The sequence below is a fragment of the Oncorhynchus gorbuscha genome, unplaced genomic scaffold, assembly GCF_021184085.1.
Source record: "Oncorhynchus gorbuscha isolate QuinsamMale2020 ecotype Even-year unplaced genomic scaffold, OgorEven_v1.0 Un_scaffold_1671, whole genome shotgun sequence".
NCBI classification, from domain to species: Eukaryota; Metazoa; Chordata; class Actinopteri; order Salmoniformes; family Salmonidae; genus Oncorhynchus; species Oncorhynchus gorbuscha.
The window spans coordinates 22,501-35,000 of record NW_025746385.1 but is presented as its reverse complement, the minus strand read 5'-3'; the positions used below and the strand labels follow the sequence as shown (position 1 = coordinate 35,000).

At 40.1% G+C, this 12,500-nt stretch overlaps 4 non-coding genes across 4 annotated transcripts; all 4 read left to right on the top strand.

Moving 5' to 3' along the window:
* The first annotated feature begins 3,442 nt into the window (after window positions 1-3,442).
* Window positions 3,443-3,515, top strand: trnah-aug. Its single transcript has one exon. It is a non-coding gene; the product is annotated as a tRNA-His (tRNA).
* Window positions 3,516-6,118: 2,603 nt separating this feature from the next.
* Window positions 6,119-6,191, top strand: trnar-acg. Its single transcript has one exon. It is a non-coding gene; the product is annotated as a tRNA-Arg (tRNA).
* Window positions 6,192-6,776: 585 nt separating this feature from the next.
* trnar-acg lies at window positions 6,777-6,849 on the top strand. Its single transcript has one exon. It is a non-coding gene; the product is annotated as a tRNA-Arg (tRNA).
* A 5,530-nt stretch (window positions 6,850-12,379) lies between these two features.
* Window positions 12,380-12,451, top strand: trnae-uuc. Its single transcript has one exon. It is a non-coding gene; the product is annotated as a tRNA-Glu (tRNA).
* Window positions 12,452-12,500: the final 49 nt, after the last annotated feature.

Here is a 12,500-nt window from a genome sequence, read left to right as displayed (position 1 = left end):
AGACGTGGGGCCAGTGGCGCAATGGATAACGTGTCTGACTACGGATCAGAAGATTCTAGGTTTGACTCCTGGCTGGCTCAATACTTTATTTAATTGACTGAAATCAAGCTGGGAATGATACTGTATAACTTTCAGTGCTTCTGGCTGTTCTCACTTCAAACACATTTTAGACGGATTTCATCTGGACATTCCCCAACATCTCTGATAAGAAAGATGTAGTTTTTGAATCCAACAGGCATAATGTCAACATTTAAAGATTTGTCTGTGATGTGTATTTTAAGTATATGTCTTCCCATATGGTCTAAGAGTTAGGATTCCTGGTTTTCACCCAGGTGGCCTGGGTTCGACTCCCGGTATGGGAAAGAATATCTTTTCGTTAGGTACCCACTTGTGTAACAACAGATGCAGCAGTTTCACACAACACAACAATATTCCCTCATCAACAGGAAATGTGACATGTTATGTAGATTCAAATTATATACGTTTTTTTAAACGTTGGCGCAATGGATAACGTGTCTGACTACGGATCAGAAGATTCTAGGTTCGACTCCTGGCTGGCTCAATACTTTATTTAATTGACTGAAATCAAGCTGGGAATGATACTGTATAACTTTCAGTGCTTCTGGCTGTTCTCACTTCAAACACATTTTAGACGGATTTCATCTGGACATTCCCCAACATCTCTGATAAGAAAGATGTAGTTTTTGAATCCAACAGGCATAATGTCAACATTTAAAGATTTGTCTGTGATGTGTATTTTAAGTATATGTCTTCCCATATGGTCTAAGAGTTAGGATTCCTGGTTTTCACCCAGGTGGCCTGGGTTTGACTCCCGGTATGGGAAAGAATATCTTTTCGTTAGGTACCCACTTGTGTAACAACAGATGCAGCAGTTTCACACAACACAACAATATTCCCTCATCAACAGGAAATGTGACATGTTATGTAGATTCAAATTATATACGTTTTTTTAAACGTTGGCGCAATGGATAACGTGTCTGACTACGGATCAGAAGATTCTAGGTTCAACTCCTGGCTGTCTCAATACTTTGTTTAATTGACTGAAATCAAGCAGGGAATGATACTGTATTAAAAAAAGATGTAGCTTTTAAATCAAACAGGCATAATGTCAACATTTAAAGATTTGACTGTGATGTGTATTTTAAGTATGTTTCTTCCCATATGGTCTAGCGGTAAGGATTCCTGGTTTTCACCCAGGTGGCCAGGTTTCAATTCCCTTTATGAGAAAGAATATATTGTCGTTAGGTACCCACTTGTGTAACAACAGATGCAGCAGTTTCTCACAACACAACAATATTCCCTCAGCAACAGGAAATGTGACTTATTATGTAGATTCAAATTATACAAAGCTTTTTAAACGTTGAATACACTTCATGGCTGCATTTCTTGCTCTGCAGTAAAATTCATGCAACAACAGGAGGATCAAATTAAGATATGCATCTGAAACAGAAAACCGAGGAACCTTGTTGTTGACAGACGCCAAGACTGTGTACACTGGTCTAGCTGTGACCTGACTTCAGCTTAGACGTGGGGCCAGTGGCGCAATGGATAACGTGTCTGACTACGGATCAGAAGATTCTAGGTTCGACTCCTGGCTTGGTCAATACTTTGTTTAATTGACTGAAATCAAGCTGGGAATGATACTGTATAACTTTCAGTGCTTCTGGCTGTTCTCACTTCAAACACATTTTAGACGGATTTCATCTGGACATTCCCCAACATCTCTGAGAAAAAAGATGTAGTTTTTGAATCCAACAGGCATAATGTCAACATTTAAAGATTTGTCTGTGATGTGTATTTTAAGTATATGTCTTCCCATATGGTCTAAGAGTTAGGATTCCTGGTTTTCACCCAGGTGGCCCGGGTTTGACTCCCGGTATGGGAAAGAATATCTTTTCGTTAGGTACCCACTTGTGTAACAACAGATGCAGCAGTTTCACACAACACAACAATATTCCCTCATCAACAGGAAATGTGACATGTTATGTAGATTCAAATTATATAAGTTTTTTAAAACGTTGAATACACTTCATGGCTGCATTTCTTGCTCTGCAGTAAAATTCATGCAACAACAGGAGGATCAAATTAAGATATGCATCTGAAACAGAAAACCAAGGAACCTTTTTGTTGACAGACGCTATGACTGTGTACACTGGTCTAGCTGTGACCTGACTTCATTTTAGATGTGGGGCCAGTGGCACAATGGATAACGTGTCTGACTACAGATCAGAAGATTCTAGGTTCGACTCCTGGCTTGCTCAATATTTTGTTTAATTGACTGAAATCAAGCTGTGAATGATACTGTATTTTCAGTGCTTCCGGCTGTTCTCACTTCAAACACATTTTACACGGATTTCATCTGGACATTCCCCAACATCTCTGAGAAAAAAGATGTAGCTTTTAAATCCAACAGGCATGATGTCAACATTTAAAGATTTGTCTGTGATGTGTATTTTAAGTATTTATCTTCCCATATGGTCTAGGGCTTATGATTCCTGGTTTTCACCCAGGTGTCCCGGGTTCAAGTCCCGATATCGGAAAGAATATATTTTCGTTAGGTACCCACGTGTGCAACAACAGATGCAGTTTTCACACAACACAACAATATTCCCTCAGCAACAGGAAATGTGACTTGTTATGTAGATTCATATTATACAATTATTTTTAAACGTTGAATACACTTCATGGCTGCATTTCTTGCTCTGCAGTAAAATTCATGCAACAACAGGAGGATCAAATTAACATATGCATCTTAAACAGAAAACCAAGGAACCTTGTTGTTGAGAAACGCTATGACTGTGTACACTGGTCTAGCTGTGACCTGACTTCAGCTTAGCCGTGGTGCCACTGGCGCAATGGATAACGTGTCTGACTACGGATCAGAATATTCTAGGTTCAACTCCTGGCTGTCTCAATACTTTGTTTAATTGACTGAAATCAAGCAGGGAATGATACTGTATTAAAAAAAGATGTAGCTTTTAAATCAAACAGGCATAATGTCAACATTTAAAGATTTGTCTGTGATGTGTATTTTAAGTATGTGTCTTCCCATATGGTCTAGCGTTTAGGATTCCTGATTTTCACCCAGGTGGCCCGTGTTCAACTCCCGGTATGGGAAAGAATAACTTGTCATTAGGTACGCACTTGTGTAACAACAGATGCAGTACTTTCACACAACACAACAATATTCACTCAGCAACAGGAAATGTGACATGTTATGTAGATTCATATTATATAACGTTTTTTAAACGTTGAATAAACTTCATGGCTGGATTTCTTGTTCTGCAGTAAAATTCATGCAACAACAGGAGGATCAAATTAAGATATGCATCTGAAACAGAAAACCAAGGAACCTTGTTGTTGAGAGACGCTATGACTGTGTACACTTGTCTAGCTGTGACCTGACTTCAGCTTAGACGTGGGGCCAGTGGCGCAATGGATAACGTGTCTGACTATGGATCAGAAGATTCTAGGTTCGACTCCTGGCTGGCTCAATACTTTATTTAATTGACTTAAATCAAGCTGGAAATGATACTGTATACCTTTCAGTGCTTCTGGCTGTTCTCACTTCAAACACATTTTAGACGGATTTCATCTGGACATTCCCCAACATCTCTGAGAAAAAAAGATGTAGCTTTTAAATCCAACAGGCATAATGTCAACATTTAAAGATTTGTCTGTGATGTGTATTTTAAGTATGTTTCTTCCCATATGGTCTAGCAGTTAGGATTCCTGCTTTTCACCCAGGTGCCCCGGGTTCAACTCCCGGTATGGGAAAGAATATCTTTTCATGTGGTACGCACTTGTGTAACAACAGATGCAGCAGTTTCTCACAACACAACAATATTCTCTCAGCAACAGGAAGAGTCATGTAGATTCAAATTATACAAGGCTTTTTAAACGTTTGAATACACTTCATGGCTGCATTTCTTGCTCTACAGTAAAATTCATGCAACAACAGGAGGATCAAATTAACATATGCATCTGAAACCGAAAACCAAGGAACCTTGTTTTTGACAGACGCTATGACTGTGTACATTGGTCTAGCTGTGACCTGACTTCAGCTTAGACGTGGGGCCAGTGTTGCAATGGATAACGTGTCTGAATACGGATAAGAAGATTCTAGGTTCGACTCCTGGCTGGCTCAATACTTTGTTTAATCGACTGAAATCAAGCTGGGAATGATACTGTATACCTTTCAGTGCTTCTGGCTGTTCTCACTTCAAACACATTTTAGACAGATTTCATCTGGACATTCCCCAACATCTCTGGCCAGGTTCAACTCCCGGTATGGGAAAGAATATATTTTCTTTAGGTACCCACTTGTGTAACAACAGATGCAGCAGTTTCTCACAACACAACAATATTCCCTAAGCAACAGGAAATGTGACTTGTTATGTAGATTAAAATTATACAAGGCTTTTTAAACGTTGAATACACTTCATGGCTGCATTTCTTGCTCTGCAGTAAAATTCATGCAACAACAGGAGGATCAAATGAAGATATGCATCTGAAACAGAAAACCAAGGAACTTTTTGTTGACAGACGCCATGACTGTGTACACTGTTCTAGCTGTGACCTGACTTCAGTTTAGACGTGGGGCCAGTGGTGCAATGGATAACGTGTCTGACTACGGATCAGAAGATTCTAGGTTCGACTCCTGGCTGGCTCAATACTTTATTTAATTGACTGAAATCAAGCTGGGAATGATACTGTATACCTTTCAGTGCTTCTGGCTGTTCTCACTTCAAACACATTTTAGACAGATTTCATCTGGACATTCCCCAACATCTCTGAGAAAAAAGATGTAGTTTTTGAATCCAACAGGCATAATATCAACATTTAAAGATTTGTCTGTGATGTGTATTTTAAGTATGTGTCTACCCATATGGTCTAGCGGTTAAGATTCCTGGTTTTCACCCAGGTGTCCCGGGTTCAACTCCCAGTATGGGAAATAATATATTTTCGTTAGGTACACACTTGTGTAACAACAGATGCTTTTAAATCCAACAGGCATAATGTCAACATTTAAAGATTTGTCTGTGATGTGTATTTTAAGTATGTGTCTTCCCATATGGTCTAGTGGTTAGGATTCCTGGTTTTCACCCAGGTGGCCCGGGTTCATCTCCCGGTATGGGAAAGAATATATTTTTGTTAGGTACCCACTTGTGTAACAACAGATGCAGCAGTTTCTCACAACACAACAATATTCCCTCAGCAACAGGAAATGTGACTTGTTATGTAGATTCAAATTATACAAGGCTTTTTAAACGTTGAATACACTTCATGGCTGCATTTCTTGCTCTGCAGTAAAATTCATGCAACAACAGGAGGATCAAATTAAGATATGCATCTGAAACAGAAAACCAAGGAACCTTGTTGTTGACAGACGCCATGACTGTGTACACTGGTCTAGCTGTGACCTGACTTCAGCTTAGACGTGGGGCCAGTGGCGCAATGGATAACGTGTCTGACTACAGATCAGAAGATTCTAGGTTCGACTCCTGGCAGGCTCAATACTTTATTTAATTGACTGAAATCAAGCTCGGAATGATACTGTATATCTTTCAGTGCTTCTGGCTGTTCTCACTTTAAACACATTTTAGACGGATTTCATCTGGACATTCCCCAACATCTCTGAGAAAAAAGATGTAGTTTTTGAATCCAACAGGCATAATGTCAACATTTAAAGATTTGTCTGTGATGTGTATTTTAAGTATATTTCTTCCCATATGGTCTAGCGGTTAGGATTCCTGGTTTTCACCCAGGTGGCCGGGTTCAACTCCCGGTATGGGAAAGAACATATTTTCTTTAGGTACCCACTTGTGTAACAACAGATGCAGCAGTTTCTCACAACACAATATTCCCTCAGCAACAGGAAATGTGACTTGTTATGTAGATTAAAATTATACAAGGCTTTTTAAACGTTGAATACACTTCATGGCTGCATTTCTTGCTCTGCAGTAAAATTCATGCAACAACAGGAGGATCAAATTAACATATGCATCTGAAACAGAAAACCAAGGAACCTTTTTGCTGACAGACGCCATGACTGTGTACACTGTTCTAGCTGTGACCTGACTTCAGCTTAGACGTGGGGCCAGTGGCGCAATGGATAACGTGTCTGACTACGGATCAGAAGATTCTAGGTTCGACTCCTGGCTGGCTCAATACTTTATTTAATTGACTGAAATCAAGCTGGGAATGATACTGTATACCTTTCAGTGCTTCTGGCTGTTCTCACTTCAAACACATTTTAGACAGATTTCATCTGGACATTCCCCAACATCTCTGAGAAAAAAAGATGTAGTTTTTGAATCCAACAGGCATGATGTCAACATTTAAAGATTTGTCTGTGATATGTATTTTAAGTATGTGTCTTCCCATATGGTCTAGCGTTTAGGATTCCTGGTTTTCACCCAGGTGGCCTGGGTTCAACTCCCGGTATGGGAAAGAATAACTTGTCATTAGGTACGCACTTGTGTAACAACAGATGCAGTACTTTCACACAACACAACAATATTCACTCAGCAACAGGAAATGTGACATGTTATGTAGATTCATATTATATAATGTTTTTAAACGTTGAATACACTTCATGGCTGCATTTCTTGCTCTGCAGTAAAATTCATGCAACAACAGGAGGATCAAATTAAGATATGCATCTGAAACAGAAAACCAAGGAACCTTGTTGTTGAGAGACGCTATGACTGTGTACACTGGTCTAGCTATGACCTGACTTAAGCTTAGATGTGGGGCCAGTGGCGCAATGGATAACGTGTCTGACTACGGATCAGAAGATTCTAGGTTCGACTCCTGGCTGGCTCAATAATTTACTTAATTGACTGAAATCAAGCTGGGAATGATACTGTTTACCTTTCAGTGCTTCTGGCTGTTCTCACTTCAAACACATTATAGATGGATTTCATCTGGACATTCCCCAACCTCTCTGAGAAAAGAGATGTTGCTTTTAAATCCAACAGGCATAATGTCAACATTTAAAGATTTGTCTGTGATGTGTATTTTAAGTATGTGTCTTCCCATATGGTCTAGCAGTTAGGATTCCTGGTTTTCACCCAGGTTGCCTGGGTTCAACTCCCGGTATGGGAAAGAATATCTTGTCGTTAGGTACTCACTTGTGTAACAAAAGATGCAGCATTTTCTCAGAACACAACAGTATTCCCTCAGGAAATGTTACATTTTATGTAGATTCAAATTATACAAGGGTTTTTAAACGTTGAATAGGATTCCTGGTTTTCACCCAGGTGGTATGGGAAAGAATATCTTTTCGTAAGGTACCCACTTGTGTAACAACAGATGCAGCAGTTTCTCACAACACAACAATATTCCCTCAGCAACAGGAAATGTGACTTGTTATGTAGATTCAAATTATACAAGGGTTTTTAAACGTTGAATAGGATTCCTGGTTTTCACCCAGGTGGCCTAGGTTCAACTCCCGGTATAAGAAAGAATAACTTGTCGTTAGGTACGCACTTGTGTAACAACAGATGCAGCAGTTTCACAAAACAATATTCCCTCAGCAACAGGAAATGTCACATGTTATGTAGATTCATATTATATAACGTTTTTTAAACGTTGAATACACTTCATGGCTGCATTTCTTGCTCTGCAGTAAAATTCATGCAACAACAGGAGGATCAAATTAACATATGCATCTGAAACAGAAAACCAAGGAACCTTGTTGTTGAGAAACGCTATGACTGTGTACACTGGTCTAGCTGTGACCTGACTTCATCTTAGACGTGTTGCCAGTGGCGCAATGGATAACTTGTTTGACTACGGATTAGAAGATTCTAGGTTCGACTCCTGGCTGTCTCAATACTTTGTTTAATTGACTGAAATCAAGCAGGGAATGATACTGTATTAAAAAAAGATGTAGCTTTTATATCAAACAGGCATAATGTCAACATTTAAAGATTTGACTGTGATGTGTATTTTAAGCTGGGAATGATACTGTATACCTTTCAGTGCTTCTGGCTGTTCTCACATTAAACACATTTTAGACGGATTTCATCTGGACATTCCCCAAAATCTCTGAGAAAAAAAGATGTAGCTTTTAAATCCAACAGGCATGATGTCAACATTTAAAGATTTGTCTGTGATGTGTATTTTAAGTATGTGTCTTCCCATATGGTCTAGAGGTTAGGATTCCTGGTTTTCACCCAGGTGGCCCGGGTTCAACTCCCGGTATGGGAAAGAATAACTTGTCATTAGGTACGCACTTGTGTAACAACAGATGCAGTACTTTCACACAACACAACAATATTCACTCAGCAACATGAAATGTGACATGTCATGTAGATTTGAATTATACAATTATTTTTAAACGTTGAATACACTTCATGGCTGCATTTCTTGCTCTGCAGTAAAATTCATGCAACAACAGATTGAGATATGCATCTGAAACAGAAAACCAAGGTACCTTGTTGTTGACAGACGCTATGACTGTGTACATTTGTCTAGCTGTGACCTGACTTCAGCTTAGACGTGGTGCCAGTGAGGGTAGGCAACAACATCTCCTCCCCCGCTGATCCTCAACACGGGGCCCCACAAGGGTGCGTTGAGCCCTCTCCTGTACTCCCTGTTCACCCACGACTGCGTGGCCACGCACGCCTCCAACTCAATCATCAAGTTTGCGGACGACACAACAGTGGTAGGCTTGATTACCAACAACGACGAGACGGCCTACAGGGAGGAGGTGAGGGCCCTCGGAGTGTGGTGTCAGGAAAATAACCTCACACTCAACGTCAACAAAACTAAGGAGATGATTGTGGACTTCAGGAAACAGCAGAGGGAACACCCCCTATCCACATCGATGGAACAGTAGTGGAGAGGGTAGCTAGTTTTAAGTTCCTCGGCATACACATCACAGACAAACTGAATTGGTCCACTCACACTGACAGCGTCGTGAAGAAGGCGCAGCAGCGCCTATTCAACCTCAGGAGGCTGAAGAAATTCGGCTTGTCACCAAAAGCACTCACAAACTTCTACATATGCACAATCGAGAGCATCCTGGCGGGCTGTATCACCGCCTGGTACGGCAACTGCTCCGCCCTCAACCGTAAGGCTCTCCAGAGGGTAGTGAGGACTGCACAACACATCACCGGGGGCAAACTACCTGCCCTCCAGGACACCTAAACCACCCGTTGTTACAGGAAGGCCATAAAGATCATCAAGGACATCAACCACCCGAACCACTGCCTGTTCACCCCGCTATCATCCAGAAGGCGAGGTCAGTACAGGTGCATCAAAGCTGGGACCGAGAGACTGAAAAACAGCTTCTATCTCAAGGCCATCAGACTGTTAAACAGCCACCACTAACATTGAGTGGCTGCTGCCAACACACTGTCATTGACACTGACCCAACTCCAGCCATTTTAATAATGGGAATTGATGGGAAATGATGTATATATATCACTAGCCACTTTAAACAATGCTACCTTATATAATGTTACTTACCCTACATTATTCATCTCATATGCATATGTATATACTGTACTCTACATCATCGACTGCATCCTTATGTAACACATGTATCACTAGCCACTTTAACTATGCCACTTTGTTTACTTTGTCTACACACTCATCTCATATGTATATACTGTACTCGATACCATCTACTGTATGCTGCTCTGTACCATCACTCATTCATATATCCTTATGTACATGTTCCTTATCCCCTTACACTGTGTATAAGACAGTAGTTTTGGAATTGTTAGTTAGATTACTTGTTGGTTATCACTGCATTGTCGGAACTAGAAGCACACGCATTTCGCTACACTCGCATTAACATCTGCTAACCATGTGTATGTGACAAATAAAATTTGATTTGATTTGATTTGAATGGATAACGTGTCTGACTACGGATCAGAAGATTCTAGGTTCGACTCCTGGCTGGCTCAATACTTTGTTTAAGTGACTGAAATCAAGCAGGGAATGATACTGTATTAAAAAAAGATGTAGCTTTTAAATCAAACAGGCATAATGTCAACATTTAAAGATTTGTCTGTGATGTGTATTTTAAGTATTTGTCTTCCCATATGGTCAAGCGGTTAGGATTCCTGGTTTTCACCCAGGTGGCCCGGGTTCAACTCCCGGTATGGGAAAGGATATCTTGTCATTAGGTACCCACTTGTGTAACAACAGATGCAGCAGTTTCACACAACACAACAATATTCTCTCAGCACATGAAATGTGACATGTCATGTAGATTCGAATTATACAATTTTTAAAATGTTGAATACACTTCATGGCTGCATTTCTTGCTCTGCAGTAAAATTCATGCAACAACAGGAGGATCAAATTAAGATATGCATCTGAAACAGAAAAAAAAGGAAACTTGTTGTTGAGAGAAGCTATGACTGTGTACACTGGTCTAGCTGTGACCTGACTTCGTTTTAGACGTGGGGCCAGTGGCACAATGGATAACGTGTCTGACTACAGATCAGAAGATTCTATGTTCAACTCCTGGCTGGCTCAATAATTTACTTAATTGACTGAAATCAAGCTGGGAATGATACTGTTTACCTTTCAGTGCTTCTGGCTGTTCTCACTTCAAACACATTATAGATGGATTTCATCTGGACATTCCCCAACCTCTCTGAGAAAAGAGATGTTGCTTTTAAATCCAACAGGCATAATGTCAACATTTAAAGATTTGTCTGTGATGTGTATTTTAAGTATGTGTCTTCCCATATGGTCTAGCAGTTAGGATTCTGGTTTTCACCCAGGTTGCCTGGGTTCAACTCCCGGTATGGGAAAGAATATCTTGTCGTTAGGTACTCACTTGTGTAACAAAAGATGCAGCATTTTCTCAGAACACAACAGTATTCCCTCAGGAAATGTTAAATTTTATGTAGATTCAAATTATACAAGGGTTTTTAAACGTTGAATAGGATTCCTGGTTTTCACCCAGGTGGTATGGGAAAGAATATATTTTCGTAAGGTACCCACTTGTGTAACAACAGATGCAGCAGTTTCTCACAACACAACAATATTCCCTCAGCAACAGGAAATGTGACAAGTTATGTAGATTCAAATTATACAAGGCTTTTTAAACGTTGAATAGGATTCCTGGTTTTCACCCAGGTGGCCTAGGTTCAACTCCCGGTATAAGAAAGAATAACTTGTCGTTAGGTACGCACTTGTGTAACAACAGATGCAGCAGTTTCACAAAACAATATTCCCTCAGCAACAGGAAATGTGACATGTCATGTAGATTCAAATTATACAAGGCTTTTTAAACGTTGAATTCACTTAATGGTTGCATTTCTTGCTCTGCAGTAAAATTAATGCAGCAACAGGAGGATCAAATTAAGATATGCATCTGAAACTGAAAACCAAGGAACCTTGTTGTTGACAGACGCTATGACTGTGTACACTGGTCTAGTTGTGACCTGACTTCAGCTTAGAGGTGGGGCCAGTGGCGCAATGGATAAAGTGTCTGACTACGGATCAGAAGATTCTAGGTTCGACTCCTGGCTGGCTCAATACTTTGTTTAATTGACTGAAATCAAGCAGGGAATGATACTGTATACCTTTCAGTGCTTCTGGCTGTTCTCACTTCAAACACATTTTAGACGTATTTCATCTGGACATTCCCCAACATCTCTGAGAAAAAAAGATGTAGTTTTTGAATCCAACAGGCATAATATCAACATTTAAAGATTTGTCTGTGATGTGTATTTTAAGTAAGTGTCTACCCATATTGTCTAGCGGTTAGGATTCCTGGTTTTCACCCAGGTGGCCCTGGTTCAACTCCCAGTATGGGAAAGAATATCTTGTCGTAAGGTACGTACTTGTGTAACAACAGATGCAGCAGTTTCTCACAATACAACAATATTCCCTCAGTGACATGTCATGTAGATTCAAATTATACAAGTCTTTTTAAACGTTGAATACACTTCATGGCTGCATTTCTTGCTCTGCAGTAAAATTCATGCAACAACAGGAGGATCAAATTAAGATATGCATCTTAAACAGAAAACCAAGGAAACTTGTTGTTGACAGACGCTATGACTGTGTACACTGGTCTAGCTGTGACCTGACTTCAGTTTAGATGTGTGGCCAGTGGCGCAATGGGTAATGTATCTGACTACAGATCAGAAGATTCTAGGTTCGACTCCTGGCTGACTCAATACTTTATTTAATTGACTGAAATCAAGCTGGGAATTATACTGTATACCTTTCAGTGCTTCTGGCTGTTGTCACTTCAAACACATTTTAGACGGATTTCATCTGGACATCTCTGAGAAAAAAAGATGTAGTTTTTGAATCCAACAGGCATAATGTCAACATTTAAAGATTTGTCTGTGATGTGTATTTTAAGTATGTGTCTTCCCATATGGTCTAGCGGTTAGGATACCTGGTTTTCACCCAGGTGGCCCGGGTTCAACTCCCGGTATGGGAAAGAATAACTTGTCATTAGGTACGCACTTGTGTAACAACAGATGCAGTAC